At 31.8% G+C, this 17,608-nt stretch overlaps 1 protein-coding gene across 1 annotated transcript in view; it reads right to left on the bottom strand.

Moving 5' to 3' along the window:
* Window positions 1–1,189: 1,189 nt before the first annotated feature.
* The window catches only part of LOC111404023 (LRR receptor-like serine/threonine-protein kinase ERL2), a 73,562-nt gene continuing 57,143 nt past the window's right edge, over window positions 1,190–17,608 (bottom strand). The window contains exon 2 of the mRNA XM_023032737.1: window positions 1,190–1,223. The gene's annotated coding sequence lies outside the window, so the exon portion shown is untranslated. The remainder of the gene's footprint in view (window positions 1,224–17,608) is intronic.

Raw genomic sequence — 17,608 nt, 5'->3', positions numbered from 1 at the left:
ATTACAACTACAAAATAAAGAATTAGTTTTATTGACGGTTTTTATCGAAAAGTTTAATCTATCATTGGTAAATATTAATCCTTGATCTTGCATAGCATTATTTGATTTGCTTTGGCATAATTTCTTTCGTTAGGGGGATTAATATCTATTGCCAACTACAAATTGTTTTCACGTCGATCATAAAATTTGATGTGTTGGATTATATAGTACTCGAAAATAAGACCGAATCCATAAATATGTGACTTCTGCAGCTACTATAATCATAAAAATGAACAAAATTTGACGTGGTTTGTGTTAATCAAATTCATGCGTTCGAGTTGCTGGCTATATCATTGTAGTTTGACTGATTTTGATGCACATATGAAGTGTGCTAAGAGCTGTATACAGAACCAATAATCTCAAAAAATCAAATCCAGGAGTGTTCTGCCAAAAATTTAACATTCTTTTTGTACCCTTCATTAAATGGCATTTGAGAGGTCCCTCTAGTATACTACACTACATATTACCCCTCGATTAAGGATCGACTTATTATCGGGTATATTGAGTATTCCATATTATGTATTAAGTTGTCTACTATTCATACTATTTAAAGTGTTTTAGAGGCCAATTTTAAGTGAACATAAGCCTCCATTGTGGAAAAACAACTATAGTTGTGTGTTTGCTCTGTAAGGAACATACAATTTTAAGTAGCATTATCTATATATTCTCATTAGCACCTCAATAGTCAAGGCTAAGTGATGAATAAGTTTAGATTTCAAAATGTTGTTCTTTGTATTTTTCCCTAAAGCATTAGTGGAACCTCACTATTTTTTTTAGCATACAATCGAATATTTCCAACATATAGTGGAGTTTAAGATTTATTTTTCAGTTAATTGCATTTTGCACTAACGAATCTAGAAAGTGGCTTGAGTTTTTTAGTACATACAAATTAAATAAGTCATATACTTGTATAAAAATAGCTAAACCAACTAATTAATCATGCGAAATTCTCGATCTCCATTAAAATTTACTTTTTACATCAATGATTAAGCACAACAAAGCTAGTTATTTGTATGGATTGAGATCTCACGAATTGATATTATTTTTAAAAATACTTAGAAAATAAGACAATGGTGATAACTAGAATAGAAATAGAAACACTGCCATGTAGAGTCCCTACACCTCTCCAGCCAACATATTGTTTGAATGATATTCAACACTTTCTTGTTTCCCAAAAGGGGCTCCTAATTTCAATAACAAACCAAGTCAAGTTTTGGATATATAACAACCAGATTGATCAAGTAAATTTAAATGTTTACCTTTACGTCTGGAATTTTCTCTTGAATCTTGTCACATAGATTGTTCTTATCACGTCCATCCAGTTTCAAATATTATTCCAAAAGTTGAAGTAGGAATATCTCCAAGAATGCTTGAGGAATATAGTTATAACAACTACCCGAAATCCAGTAATGAAACCAAATGCCATGCAAATATAAAAATCGCGAGTTATAAGCCATCATCTTCTTCAAATGTATTTCCCTTTTCGTGATCAGTCACAGAACTACTAGAAATATCTTCAGGACACTCTGTTAGAGGCTTTCCACAGAGTTGGCTATTACCAGCATACATAGATGAGTTGAAGCTGTTGAAAAAAAATAAGTTATAAAACTTTCAAATTAAATATTAAAAAGTTTTAGTTTTAGTTTTCATTTTAATTTTTAATTTTTAATTTTTAATTTTTAATTTTTAAGTTTTAATTTTTTTAATTTTGTGTTTAATTTTAGATTCAATACAAAATTTAATCCCATTATTATATTTTTAACATATGTTGAATTTTATTAATTTTCATAATGAGATGGTTGAATTCTTCTACTATAAAAGGGGTGAATTTCACATTCTTTGACACAACAAAATCAAACACAAAAATACTCTGTATTCTCTTTTTATACTACTCTCTTCTCATACTACTCTCCTGTCATTTTATCTACTTCTATAAACTTTAGGCAATTGATAAGTGCTTGTTCTTTCTTTCCCTGTGGTCGTGACCATAGAAGGAGAATTGTCTGCGAGCTATAAGGGTTTTATCTTGGAGCCGTCCAATGCCAAAAGTACCCACACGAAGAGGAGGCCACATGACTTTACGATAGCGATTATCGTGACTCTCTTAAGCCAGCTTTTCTAACTCTATTCTCATATTTACTTTATTTGATTCATGCTTATAATTGATAGTACATTGCACAAATCACATTAATTTTTACAATAATCTAAAGTCGTATGGGTGGTTTGTGTGATAATAATTCTTGGTAGTTGCTAATATACTCATTGTTATTATGCTTCAATCTTTTGATTCTATTAAATTTTAGAACCTTTTAAAATTTTCATTTTGAAACTTAAATTTTAGAACCTTTTAAAATTTTCATTTTGAAACTTCATAAATTTTCATTTGGAAGCTCATAGAAATTTTATTGATTAAGTATTGCACTCTTCAAATTGCTTCGATATTTTAATTTTAAGCACTTATTTCATTTTGATAACTTAATGGAAAGTTTTGAAAACTTATATTATTTATTTGGTTGATTGACTTGAACGTTCTATGCATTGTTAATATAAAATTAATTGTGACTGTTATTTTAAAGTTAAATATTTGTTTAATTTATTATATTGTTATTAGGAATATTTGAATTAATATTGTCAAGTTTTAAATATTTGACTTAATTGAAAATTTTATTGTTGGTATTATTCATCAACAAATTTATATATATTTACATTTACTTCTCTTTGCCTTAGTAATTCATAGTGTAATAATGACATCTTGTGAAGAGGCTAATAGTGCTAAACCAGAAAACTTTGATGGAAAAAATTTTAAAAAAAACAAATGGAATAATGGTTGACCGTTTTAGGGTTAATTTCTACTATAAAAGAAGATAATGAAGGTAGAGAGTCTACCTCTTGGTATAACCCAGAACAAATTGGATTTCATTGTCATAATCAAATTTTAAGTGCTCTTTCTGATAGATTTTATGATATTTATCAAAATATCAAGAGTGCTAAAGAGCTTTGGAAAACATCAGAGGAAGAATATGGAATTGATGATGTTGGAGTTGATAGATTTAATGCGTCAACCTTTAACAAATATGTTATGGTGGACGAAAAATCTATAAACAAATAAATCCATCAATTTCAAGATTTACTACGACACGTAGAAGAAAAAGGGTCAAGTTTTAGTGAGGACTATAAGGTTTCATGCATTATAGATAAACTTCCACCTTCTTGGTCGGACTTTGCTAAAAGTCTTAGACATAAGCAAGGGACTTTAACATTGAACCAAGTATTCAATTCCTTGAGAATAGAAGAACATTATAGAAATTGTATCAACAAAGCTGATGAATCACATGCCAAGGCAAACTTGGTAGAAAATTCAAAAAACCCTACTAGCTCCTTAAAGTAATTTAAGAGTCGAGGTAATAAGTTTAAAAAAAACTTCCACCGTTATAGGAAAAATTTCAAACCTAAGAATAACTACACTAAGAATAACAAAGGCAAAGAAAAGAATGAGCAAGGGCCATGTTATGTATGTGGAAGAACCAACCATATTGCTCGAGATTGCTACTACAAAAAGACTAAAGAGTACAAGCTTAAGGACAAATTCAAAAGGATCAAGTAAACATGTTGAAGGATGGGGGGCATTCTATTAGGTGTGAATCATCAACATCTTTAGTCAAATTTACTTATAATAGTAATGAATGGTGGTTAGATTCTGGAGCAAATGTTCATGTTTGTTTTGATAAGAGTTTGTTTAAATCTTATCAGACTTCAAGCGGAGGAAGCGTAGCTTTGGAAAATGACTCCATCGCTCTTGTATTGGGAATTGGAAGTGTTGAGCTTAAGATGACCTTCGGGAAAAGTTTGATTTTAGATCAAGTTTGCTATGTTCCAGAAGTTAGAAGAAATTTAGTTAGTGGATCACTTTTAGTTCAACAAGGTTTTAAACTTGTAATGGAGTCAAATAAGGTTGTTATAACAAAAAATAATGTTTTTGTTGGGAAATGTTACATTAGTGACAGATTGTTTAAATTGAATATTATTGAAAATTTTTATCATGGTTCTTCCATAGTTCTTAATATGGAAGTTAGTTACTTGTGGCATGAACGATTGGGTCATGTTCGTAATATGAAGATCAAGAAACTTATGGATCTAAACTTGATTCCAAAATCTCAAATTGGTAATAATAAGTGTGAAGTTTGTGTACAAGCCAAACAAACTAAGAGACCTTTTAAATCTGTTAGAAGGGATACAAACCTTTTAGAATTGATTCATAGTGATGTTTGTGATTCTAATAGATTGCCAACAAGAGCTGGTAATAAATATTTTGTAACATTTATAGATGACTATTCTAAGTATTGCTATATTTATTGAAAGCGAAGGATGAAGTCTATGATAAGTTCAAAATCTATAAAGCGGAGGTTGAAAATCAATTAGAATGTAAGATAAAAATTTTGAGATCCAATAGAGGAGGAGAATATATTGGGAATAATCTTAAGGATTATTGTGAGGATAATGGTATAATTCACGAAGTGACACCTCCTTATTCACCACAATCCAATGGTACTGGAGGAAGGAAGAATCAAAATTTAGTGGATATGGTAAATGCTATGCTCATAAGCTCCAAAGCACATCCTAACTTTTTGTTACATATTGAATCGAATAACTGTTAAAGACAATATTAAAACTCCATATGAGCTATGGAAAAAGAGACCTCCTAGGTTATATTTTCTAAAAGTGTGGGGGTGTTTAGCAAAAGTAATTATACCTGATCCTAAAAGAAAGAAAATAGGACCAAAAACAGTAGATGCTGTTTTCATAGGATATGCTCAAAATAGTAGCGTAAATAGGTTCTTGATTATAAATCCCAGAGTAAGTGATATTAAAAATAATACTATCATTGAAGCTAGAGATGCTACTTATTTTGAAGACGTTTTCCCATTTAAGACTACAATTTCAAGTGAACCCTCGATTTCTAAAAGTGGTTTTAATATTACTCCGTCTAGTTCATCTTTAGAAGATAAAGTTGAACATGAACTTAGGAAGAGTAAAATGACTAGGAAAGAGAAATCATTAGGAGAAGAATTCTTTACATAATTAGTTCAAGGTGAACTTGAAACATATAAAGATGCTATGGTCTCTACTGATGCACCTTATTGGAAAGAAGCCATCAATGATGAGTACAAGTTAATTATACAAAATAATACTTGGGTGTTATGTAATTTACCTTAAGGAAGTAAGGCAATTGGATGTAAGTGGGTATTGAAAAAGAAGTTGAAACCTGATGGAAGTATAGATAAATATAAAGCTAGATTAGTAGCTAAAGGATTCCCCCAAAAAGAAGGAGTTGATTATTTTGATACATATTCTCTTGTTGCTAAAATAACTACTATTAGAACATTGTTAGCATTGAGCAGTATTCATAAATTGATCATTCATCAAATGGACGTTAAGACTATATTTTTGAATGGTGATTTGAATGAAGAAATATATATGGAACAACCAGAATGATTTAAAGTCAAAGGACAAGAACATAGAGTATGTAAATTAATGAAGTCATTATATGGACTAAAACAAGCTCCTAAACAGTGGCATGAGAAGTTCAATAGAATTATACTAAATTATGGATTTAGAATTAATACACTGTGTATATTGCAAAGAAGATAATAGTGAGCATGTGATACTTTGTTTATATGTAGTTGACATATTAATATTTGGACAAATTTAGGATTTGTTAATGATGTAAGAGTTATTTGTCAAACAATTTTGAAATGAAAGATTTGGGAGAAGCTCATATAATTTTAGGAATGAAGTTAAGGAAAACTTTTGAAGGGATTTTACTAAATCAATCTAATGCTATTAAAAAGATGTTGGAAAAGTTTGGACATTATGACAATAAACCAGTTTCCACTCCATATGATTCAAATGTACACTTGAAGAAGAATTTAGGTGAACTAGTTTCACAATTTGAGTATTCTCAAATTATTATATCTTTGTTGTACATGGAAAATAAGACAAGACCTGATATAGCCTTTGCTATTGGGAGACTTAGTAGATATACTAACAATCCAAGTAAAGAACATTGGAACGCTCTAAAGAGAGTGCTTAAATTTCTCCGAGGTACATTAGATTATTCTATAAACTATAAAAACTTTCCAAATGTTATTGAAGGATATAGCGATGCAAACTGGATAACTGATTATGTAGATATTAAGTCTACCACTGGATATATATTTATGCTAGGTGGTGGGGCCATATCTTGGGGTTCAAAAAGACAAACGATTATCTCTAGGAGTACTTTAGAGTCAGAGTTAATATCATTAGATACAACATGTACTAATGCTGAGTGGCTTAGAGATTTATTATTAGATATACCATTAATAAGTAAGCCAATTCCAGCTATTTCAATACATTGTGACCATAAAGCAGTAATAGAGCTTGTAAATCAATCTTACTCAAATAAAAAGATGAATAGGCATATTCAAGCAAGACTTAAATCAATTAAGGCCTTACTTAAGAGAAATGTGATTTCTCTCAATTCTGTGAGATCTGAAAAGAATTTATCAGATAACTTAACCAAAGCATTATCCAAAAAGGGTGTTAATGAATCGCCGAGGGGATGGGCTTAAGCCCATGAGGGAGTCACCTTCCGGAGTAACCCAACCTTTTTTATTGGAGATCCCATGAAGAATGTTCAATGTGGTAAGAACAACCCGCACTGCATGACTCGTAATAGCACTATATTATTTATGCTCATCCATATGGTGATAGTGCTATGATTGTGATGTTAGGAAGGGTTTACCCTAAATGAGTACTCACCTATGTAAGAGTTGTCATGAGGTCGTGACTACGGGATTGGGCTATTCCCTAGAGATTCTTACTAGAATCAAGATAAGAGTGCATGGCCATTAACAACGCTACCCGCTATGAACTGGGCCTAAATCGATACTGTATGTGGAGCAATTGAAGTTTGTTTAAAGGGATCTAATTCAAGGCTTAGTCCATTATGGCTCCCTCAAATGGAAATTGTTATCACTAAGTGAGTTTCAAGTCCAAAAGACATCTACACCTATTACACAGTATAATATTGCCACTATATACACATATATAATTATTTTGAAAGTTTCAAAACTTGTGGGGGATTGTTGAAAAAAAATAAGCTACAAAACTTTCAAATTAAATATTAAAAAATTTTAGTTTTCATTTAATTTTTAAGTTTTAAGTTTTATTTGTTTTTTAATTTTTCAGTTTTGTGTTTAGTTTTAGATTCAATTAAGAATTTAATCCCATTATTATATTTGTAACATATTTTGAATTTTATTAATTTTCATAATGAATGGTTGAATTCTTCTACTATAAAAAGGGGTGGATTTCACATTTTTGACATAACAAAATCAAACACAAAAGTACATTCTATTCTCTTTTTATACTACTATCTTCTCATACCACTCTCTTGTCATTTTATCTTCTTCTATAAACTTTTGACAATTGATAAGGGCTTGTTCTTTCTCTCCCTGGGGTTGTGCCCAAAGAAGGAGAATTGACTACGAGTTATAAGGGTTTTATCTTGGAGCCATCCAGTGTCAAAAGTACCCGCACGAAGGGAAGACGACATGACTTTATGACAGCGATTATCGCGACTCTCTTAGCCAGCTTTTCTAACTCTATTCTCATATTTACTTTATTTGATTCATGCTTATAATTGATAGTACATTGCACAAATTAAGTTAATTTTTACAACAGAAGCTTTGTAGTTGAGTGCCAAAAGGAATCTTTCCCGTCAAATTATTGTATGATAAATTCAAAACACTGAGAAAATTTAGATGTGCAAGGCTATTCAATATCTTCCCTGAAAGCTGGTTTCGAGACAAGTCAAGACATTCTAACATATCCATTTGACCAATGTTTGAAATGATATTTCCAATCAAATGATTTCTAGATAAGTTCAAGAAAACTAAACCCCTTAAAGCAGAAAACTCTTGAGGAATAGGTCCAAAAAGCTTATTTCAAGCCAGATCAATGCCTTTCAGAAGTCCTAAAGTATTCTGAATCTCGTCCTTTCCATTGAACAAAAACGTTGTTAACATACAATACAAAATATAAGTATATCTTGAAGAACCAAGGATTTCTATTGAACTGTTCTTCTGAACCAAAGCAGTGATATTGTTTAAACACCGTGATATTCTTCCTGAAATATTGTTTCTAGAAAGGTCCAAGACATTGGTACTAGTAAGGCGGCAAATTGTTGAAGGCATGTTTTCATCAAATTCGTTACTTCAAAGGCTAAAAACTGTCAAACTTGTTAAATGTGTTTCTATTCATGTTGAAATATTAATGTTAACTTGTTTTCTCCCACATCAAGTGTTCTTAGTCTCGTGCAATTCCTCAAAGTTGAAGGCAATTCACCAATGAAATTATTGTTTCGCAAGTGTAATATTTCAAGAAGATCCAAACTGCCCAAAGTGGGGGGAATTTTACATGAGAACTTATTATTTGCCAAATCCAGAACAAGTATATTTGCCAAACCCAGAACAAGTAATTCACTTATGTTGATCCAGCAATTAGGAAGCTTTCCTTTCAATTAGTTATCAGAGAGATCAGGCACGAGAATGATTAAGGCCTCAAGAATTGTGCATAAGTGAAAATAAATCCCGAAAACACATTTTTGAAAATTTTTAATTTTCTAGAATGAAAAAGAAATAATGGAATTGGGCTTGAAAAATTGTTATAACTTAAATTAACATTACGAAGAATCAACATTGAGGACAAATTAGAAATTTTACCCCTAATATTGTTATGAGAAAGATCTAAATTTATTAAAGAGGACATATTCCACAACCAATTAGGTAATGCATCTGACATACCAGTAAAAGAGATATCAAGCACACTAAGAGTACTCTGAGTTCGAATCCAATTTGGACAATGAGGCCCCAAATAGGAATGGCTGAGCAGTATTTGTTCTAATTGAAAATGAGGAATCCAATCTGAGCTCAAGTTGAAAGCCAAGGAGTTTAAGGATAAATCTAGGGATTGTAAGTTGGCAAAGTTTGAGAGGTTCCATTCAGTGATTGTACCTTCCAACAAATTCGAAGACATTCATAAATTTTCGAGCTTGGAAAGTTTCTCAATAACTTCGGGTAGCCTTCTAAATTGGTTGTAAAATACATCTAAACTTTCAAGACTTGAAGGTAAGCTTTGTGGGGTGAAACCCATTCAACTTATTATTTTTCAGGATCAAAGTTTTTAAGGATGAAAATTTGGTAACATCTGGCAAGGGACTGTTTAATTCATTGTATGATATGTCTAGATAATATAAATGACTTAAATTTCCCAAAGATTTTGGAACCCACCCATGGAACGTATTGTTCTTCAAAACAAGCTTCTCAAGAAAAATCAATTCCCCAAAGGCATCAGGAAAAAGACCTTCTAATCGATTATAGGAGAGGTCTATGCTAGTAACACTTGCATTAAAGTTAAAAAACCAGTGGAGTACAAAAGAGGAAGTGAGATTGTTGGAGGATAAATTGAGGATAGACGGATAGGGTAAAGAAGATTTAGTAAATATACTGAAGGAAGGCATTGTGTTGGGAAGTTGACGGTTTGACAAATACAGTTCCTTAAGGAAAGGGAATCTTGTTATGTGGTGCAACTAGCTGGTTTGATTCATAAGGTTCACACCACTCAAGCCAAGATATGATAGCAAAGAAAGATGAGAAAGCCACTCAAGGTTCTTGATTCTCAAACCGTTAAAGCAATATCAAGAGTATCCAGGTTTGTAAGGTTCCCAAGTTCACAAGGAACTTCACCAATGAAGTTTGAGTCTAAAAGTTTCAAGCGCCTTAATTTCTTGAAGAAACTAAAGAATCTTGGTATTTCACTTCTTCCAAATTCGTTATGACTCAAGTCAAGATATGACAGTAAAGAAAGATGAGAAACCCACTCAGGGTTCTTGATTCTCAAATAGTTAAAACAAGGTCAAGAGTATGCAGGTTTGTAAAGTTCCCAAGTTCATAAGGAACGTCACCAATGAAGTTTGAGTTTGAAAGATTCAAGTGCCTTAATTTCTTGAAGGAACCAAAGAATCTTGGTATTTCACTTCTTCCAAAATCACTATCACTCAAGTCAAGATATTACAGTAAGGAAAGATGAGAAAGCTACTCAAGGTTCTTGATTCTCAAATAGTTAAAACGAAGGTCAAGAGTATACAGGTTTGTAAGGTTCCCAAGTTCGGAAGGAACTTCACCAATGAAGTTTGAGTCTAAAAGATTCAATTGCCTTAAATTCTTGAAGGAACCAAAGAATCTTGGTATTTCACTTCTTCCGAAATCATTATTACTCAGGTCCAAAAAATTCAAATGCTACAACTCAAGCAATGCAGGGCTAAGCTTTGAAGCTTTCAGATAAAAATGATCAACTGACTGAGGTACATGCAGATCGAGTGAAACTACATGACCAGTTCTATTGATACACGAGATGCCCTTCCATTTGCAACATTCCTTTTTCACTTTTTCACTTTCCCAGGATGAGAGAATGCCAAAGTCATCAACAAGGCCATGCTTAAACTTGAGAAGAGCTTGTCTTTCCCTATCTATGCACCTAACTTCAGTAGTAGATACTGAATTAAGATTCATGCATAGTGAAAGTACAAACATCAGTACACTCAGTATTTTGATGAATCTGTTAATCTCCATAATTTTTTCTGATATCATGTTTATAGTAATTGAAAAAGGTTGAAGTTTTTCAAGTTCATGCAATCATATTATATGTGAAGCACAAGTAGAGCCGTAGAGGATGTATGTCCCACAATGAAGTAGATTCCACTATAATTTCTTCTAGCGTGAATAACGGGCTATAACATTGGTCTTCATAAACATCTATTCATGGGAACTCAATTACAACTGTAATCCTGGATATGTTAAAGATTGAAATTTCTGATTTTTTAAGTTGAATCTTACCTATAATTATTGTCAATTAAGAGATTAATTATTGTTGTCATGATATTAAACACTACGAAGAAGTCCCAAGTGAAATTGTCCAGGTTATGTAATCTACATGACACAATCCAACACGATATTACTTTTAAAATAAATATAGCACACGACTTAATGAAAAAATTTCTAACACGAAATATAAAAAATTGTAATTATTTGAAATATTCAACTTGATTATACCAACAAAAGAGATATCATGATGATATATTATGAGTTTTAAGCTATTTCAGAAAAACAAACGTGGTACATATTGCAAGAGTAGAGATTTATATTTTGTAATTGAAGTTTTTGAGTTACGAAGCAAATTTGAACAAAAAATGGTTCAAGTGAAAAACCAAATTTCTTGCAGACACTAACATACTAGTTATAAAAACATTGTTCGTCACTCAACTTATACAAAATTTCATGTTGGTCATCAAACTTTATTTTGTTTTGAAATAGTCATTACGTTTGACCACTCAATTAAATTGCATTAAGTATTCTAACAGAATGTATAATGCGTAGTTGCTCCACGTTAGATTGCTATATACCACGTCAGGCATTCTACTAGAAAACAATTAAAATTTAAACAAAGATCTTTAAAAAAAAATAAAAAGTTGAAACTCATTCAAATTTTTGAATAAGCTTAACATCCTTGATGTGTTGTGGCCTGTAGGTTTTGCATTGACCCTTACCTCAATTTTACTACTACATTTTTGATATATTGGGGAGGGGGGGGGGGTATTGCATTGATCCTTACCTCAATTTTACTGCTACATTTTTTTGGGAAAAAAATTATTTATTGGATTTGTTTCACCACTAGTTTGATCCTGAGTTGATCCTTGACTCTGTACCTTTTGCTTAACATATGTTTAGAATATCTGGCTCCCGATTTTACAAGTAAAAATGCAATAACTAAGAAATGGAGTTGTTGATGAATCTTTTTGTCGACAATTATTTTCAGAACTAAATGTTACATTAACTAAATTGTAGGTATATATTCTTCACCATTTAAGCAACACTATTTCTAGCATCAACTGTAAACGTAAGTCTCTTGTAGATATTTACTTGGAAAGTCTCGACTTCCACATAATTCATTTTTTGAAGAACAAATTTCCACAAAATTGTTCTTTTAGCACGGAATATGCATTTCCTTGGCTATGTTTCATAGATTATTTAGGTTAATGAAATTAAAGTTGTTATTTGTGAATTAACTATTTATCACAAATTTGTCCATTTCCTTTTACGCTTGATTTAGTAATCAGTTGGAATGGACTAATTTTCAGAAAGATCGCCCAATTCGTGATAATGCATCAAAAAAAACATTATGACTTGGTCTAAGGATTTTTTCTTTCTTTTATATATATATATATATATATATTTTTTTTTAGATGTCGACTTCACCATGTAGGTATTGTTTTATCTCAAGATTCTTTGTAAATTATTGTAGTGGAGCACCAAATTATACGTTTTAGTCAATTTTTTCAAATCAAAGTCTTTTTCATTGAATTCACCTCTATCTTATAGTTTGTATGTACACTAGCTGTATAACAACAGTCTTCCAACTTGCAGGAAAAAGGCAAAGAAACCAAGAAAATGAGCTATGAGAAGATAGAAATTCTTCCCAAGGACCATGATGTCTACCTTAAAATTTAGATAATGTGGTTCAACCTAGTACCGAAACAAGCAAAGACTTTTTTTTTTTTAATTTAATTGAGACCCATCCGGATTTTCTGAATGAGCTTAAAACTCTTACTCTGACATGTTGGGGGATTTCACATTGACTTACGACCTTGTCTATTACTAAACAAAATGAGCTATATGTGGCCATGAACTAGTATAAACAATAATAAGGTCTATTGAGTTATATGCCTACAAATTACTTCAGGTGCATATTATAAAGTTAGCTTTGTATTCCCATGTAATATTCCACATGATTTGCTTTATGCAATAAAACTCACTTTCAAATAAGGACAACAATTTGCTCTGTCTAACTCAAGCATCGCCCTGTTGGAGGTGATGTGCCGATTTGAGGAAAAAATGTTGCCCAGCCAGCCCAGTTAAAGTTCTTATCCGTGAATTAACTATTTATAAGAAACTTGTCCATTTTCTTTTACGCCTGATTTAGTAAGAATGGATTAATTTTCAGAAAGATCGTCCAATCTGCGATAATGTATTAAAAAAAACATTATGACTTGTTCTAAGATTTTTTTTTATTTTCTATTTTTTTTTATAAAGTTGACTTCACCATGTAGGTCTTGTTTTATCTCAAGATTTTTCATAAATTATTCTAGTGGAGCACCAAATTCCCTCTATTTATAGTTTATATGGACACTGTATAACAATAGTCTTGCAATTGTTGAAAAAAAGACAAAGAAACTAAAAAAAAAAAAAAAAAGAGCTACGAGAAGAATAGAAATTCTTCCCAAGGACCATGATGTCTACCTTAAAATTTAGATAATGTGGTTCAACCTAGTACCGTCTTAGGTTTTTGTGTATTGGCAATTCTGTAAGACAAAAGGACTAAAATAAAGAATTGTAAAAGTTAAAGAGTATGGTGCAACTTTATATAGATGAATTAGGTAAGTTAGGGTTCGAGTTTGGAACAAGGAAGAAAAAGAGCCGCTGGAATTATGCTAGTTGATGGCCTATCTCATACTTGAGCGACAAAAATAGAAACTCTATCACTGGCCTGTCACTGAGATCTCGCTCGAGCGAAAGGATTACGTATAAAACCCTACTTCACATATTTTCAATGTTTCATTATATTGCCTCTCTATTTCTTTCTTAAGAGATTCAAGAACACATTCATCCTTTGACTCTTGAATTCATACATCTTTGGGAAAACATCAAAGATCTAAAATCCAAAACACTCACTTCCTTAACACATCAAGGAAGTACTTTCTTGACTGGTTCCAATGATTGCTGAAGATTGAAGAGGGTTGGACTACAAGCACAGGAAGATTACAAGAATTGGTTATTCTTGGTGATCCACATGAGATAGACAATTGCAAAAGATCAGGAGACGGTGATTTCAACGGGTCTTGAAGATTGCAGGGATTAACAAGTCTAGTGGAATTGGGTAGGTTGGATCAGACTGTAAATCCATATTATTTATAGTGGAAGTAACTAGCTTAGTTCCTGAGTTTTTACCTTGTTGGATTTCTCTATCAACAATATTGGTGTACTTTATTGCTTTCAGATTTATTGTAAACCATATGATAAATTGAACTGTTTGATTAACCATCTAAAAATAATTAAAAAACGACTTGTTACTTTTAATTGTATAATTCCGCACATAAGATCAAAGTATATTAGTAATTAGAACTTTCAAGTGGTATGTAGCAAACTTTCATACCGAAACAAGCAAAGATCTTTTTTTTTTTTTTAATTTAATTGAGACCCATCCAAATTTTCTGAATGAGCTTAACACTCTTACATTGATATGTTGGGGGATTTTGTATTGACTTACGACCTTGTCTATTACTAAACAGAATGAGCTACATGTGGCCATGAACCATAACATTTTGTGACAGTGTCTTTTTCTCCTGCTACATCCTATTTTGTTTGATCCTCTTCTTTTTCTCACCTAGAAGAGTCTCTCGACTCATTCTTCTCTAACCTACTTTCACTTATTTTCCTCCTCGTCAATAACAGTAACCTTTTTGCCCAAACCTTGCTCTTTGTGTTTATTTGTATTGACTTACGACCTTGTCTATTACTAAACAGAATGAGCTACATGTGGCCATGAACCATAACATTTTGTGACAGTGTCTCTTTCTCCTGCTACATCCTATTTTGTTTGATCCTCTTCTTTTTCTCACCTAGAAGACATTCTTCTCTAACCTACTTTCACTTATTTTCCTCCTCGTCAATAACAGTAACCTTTTTGCCCAAACCTTGCTCTTTGTGTTTAGAGTTTGCTTGCCCTTTCTTCATTTTCTCACTTAAAGTTGTAAAAATGGCTCTCTTAATTTCAAAGCAATAATAATTGCAATGAAAAATGGTGTAATATTTTTTTACAGAAATACAGGCTATTTATAGATTTATTTGTGATCATTCAAACGTTCTAAAAAACTCTTTAGAACGGTGGTGACAACCTTTCACAACATATGTTTAGACCAAAACCATGCGTCGGTTATAGCCTATGTTACATCGGTCATTTATGTCTATTATAGAAAAATAAACATCGATCACAGACGTTACCCGACAGTTACATCCAAAAAATTACGTAGAAACAAGCCAACGGAAGGATCGTTAGAAATTATTTTACTACATACCTAATCTAAATAAATATATGTAAGAAAAGGACCAAATCCCAAACTCGAACTCACTCGAGCACAGCCTATGCACGTGCGTGTGTATGTCAGGCCAATCGAAAGGACGACAGTGGTGAGTGTGCACTTTGGCTTTAAACAGAACTCAATAAGATCTTAATCTTTCCTTTTCTAAGGACTAGTGGTACCCCTAGAGGCTCGAACCCAATTGTCAAACTTCTGCCATATAAACCAAACAATATTTCTCAAGGGCTTCTATGTGGACCAAGAGTTTATCAATTTCAACTAAATTCTAACTTATTTAAAGTTTGAAGTGGGTAAATTTGAATTCAAATATTTCATTCAATTCTTAATAATTTTCGACAAATAAATATATCATATTAATCATTTCGCGAAGTAGCGCATGAATATGCTTGGTCGTGTTGATTTCGAATTACAAGTCTCACATAAAATTAAACTCAAAGCATCTTGATTAAAAAACTATTTTTCAACAATCCTCAACATGAATAAAATATATTGATTTTTCTAAACAATAAACACCAAATATGAATTTCAAATACAAATAAAGAGAAACTACATCAAAATAAGTAGCCAAAGACTGAACTTTTCCTAGTGAGAAACTATTGAATTTACTTGGCCAATCAATGGCAATATGCTTTGAATGGTTAGTTGTTCGTGTAAAATTATACATCAGAAGTGACAATTCCATTCAAACACATTGGTTCTAACGTTTGTGTCAATTTTGACCTCGGACACCCCCTGGTTTATTAGTATTTTTCAAGAATTCATCTTTACATAATTCTCATAGAAGTGACCCATTCTCACCCATATATGTGATCACCATAAAGAGCATTTTGTTGTAATCTACTTGAACAAATCAAAATATAGAGAGCATTAAAAGCTTAACTTAACTTGATTATCACAATAGTTAGGCATTGTCTCATCATAGAAATGGGTAGTAGTAATGAATCTCCCCAGTGCCCACTGAATTTTCAGAATTTGATTGTCCCATTGAATCTAGATTTTTTTTATCTCTAGTTAGCTAGGTTGGATTTCCATATAAAAACTCTTGGTTACGCTATTGATTTTAACCCATCTTCCTTGATGAACTTTTGATTTGCTCTCTTTTCAAACCTCTAGTTATGATAAGTTATCTAAAGCCATTAAATTTGGATATTTTGAGAATACTTAAGATGAATTATATCTTAATCTCTAATAAATATTTGTTAGGTAAAACTTGATTATTGGAAGTGATGTTAGAAGAAAAGAAGTGAAAATTGGCCAAAGAATGGTGGAAAAAGAAAAAAGAATTGAAAAATTCCAAAGTTCTGGGACCAATTACAAATATTTAAAAGTTAACTGGGACAAATGAATGAAGATTGAAGATAAACCGGATCGTAATTGATCAATCGAAAGTATTATTAGAGCAATCGAGGGAAATTCACAAGTTTCGAGAGCTAAATTCAACAATTAAAAAGTTTAGGGACCAATTTGAATGAATCTAGAATTTGGCAAAAATTAAAATCTTGCAATAGTAAAGAGTAATTTTTTACCAGTAAAACATTTTTACTTACCATGCGAGCACAAAGATGTGTACCATGCGAAGCAAACGAGACAATTTAATTTATTTCCTATTTTGATTCAACTGCTTGGATACCATTTTGGACGTGATTCTTGACATAATTCCAACCTTTTTGAGTAGAGAAGATGGGCAAACATTGGCAAAGGTCTCTCATATCATACAAATCTTGCAACTAAGGGATGCTAACTCTTCATAAATTGAAGAAAAGTACAATTCTAACACGAATTTGAAGGTAAATTACATCAGGAACTTGAAGAATCAAGGCTATACAAAAAAATCTTTCACATATTTTTGTGTTCATATACATTTCAGGTGATGATTTTCTATTAATCATTCTTTTTATATTCATAATTTAGTATAAATGATTTGGTCTGTCACTCTACAACTGGGTTTTGAGAAAATCCGAAACCTCTTAGGTCCTCTCACATTAATTCTCTCTGCAATGATTTTTCTTGTTTACGTGTATATATATATGCTAAATAAATGAAGTTGTGTAATCATATTCTTGATTACATATATTTCTGCAATCTATTGAATGGAGAACTCTTTAAACTCTTATTAGTTTTTCGATATCACAACCCTCAGATTTTGTAATTTTTCAGATTTTGGGTATCTCAAGAATATGGTAGAGGATATGGTGGATGACTAGCCTTATATGATACCCCTTTTGGATTCCCCTTTAAATTCCAAGATTTGTGTTTAACTTCGACGGTTGAGAGAAAAAATGGGTGAAGACGGAGGAGAGGGTGGTGGTGGTG

The sequence above is a fragment of the Olea europaea genome, chromosome 11 (genome assembly GCF_002742605.1).
Source record: "Olea europaea var. sylvestris chromosome 11, O_europaea_v1, whole genome shotgun sequence".
Classification (NCBI taxonomy): Eukaryota; Viridiplantae; Streptophyta; class Magnoliopsida; order Lamiales; family Oleaceae; genus Olea; species Olea europaea.
Note: the sequence above shows the minus strand (reverse complement) of the source record. Positions and strands in the feature narration are given on the sequence as shown.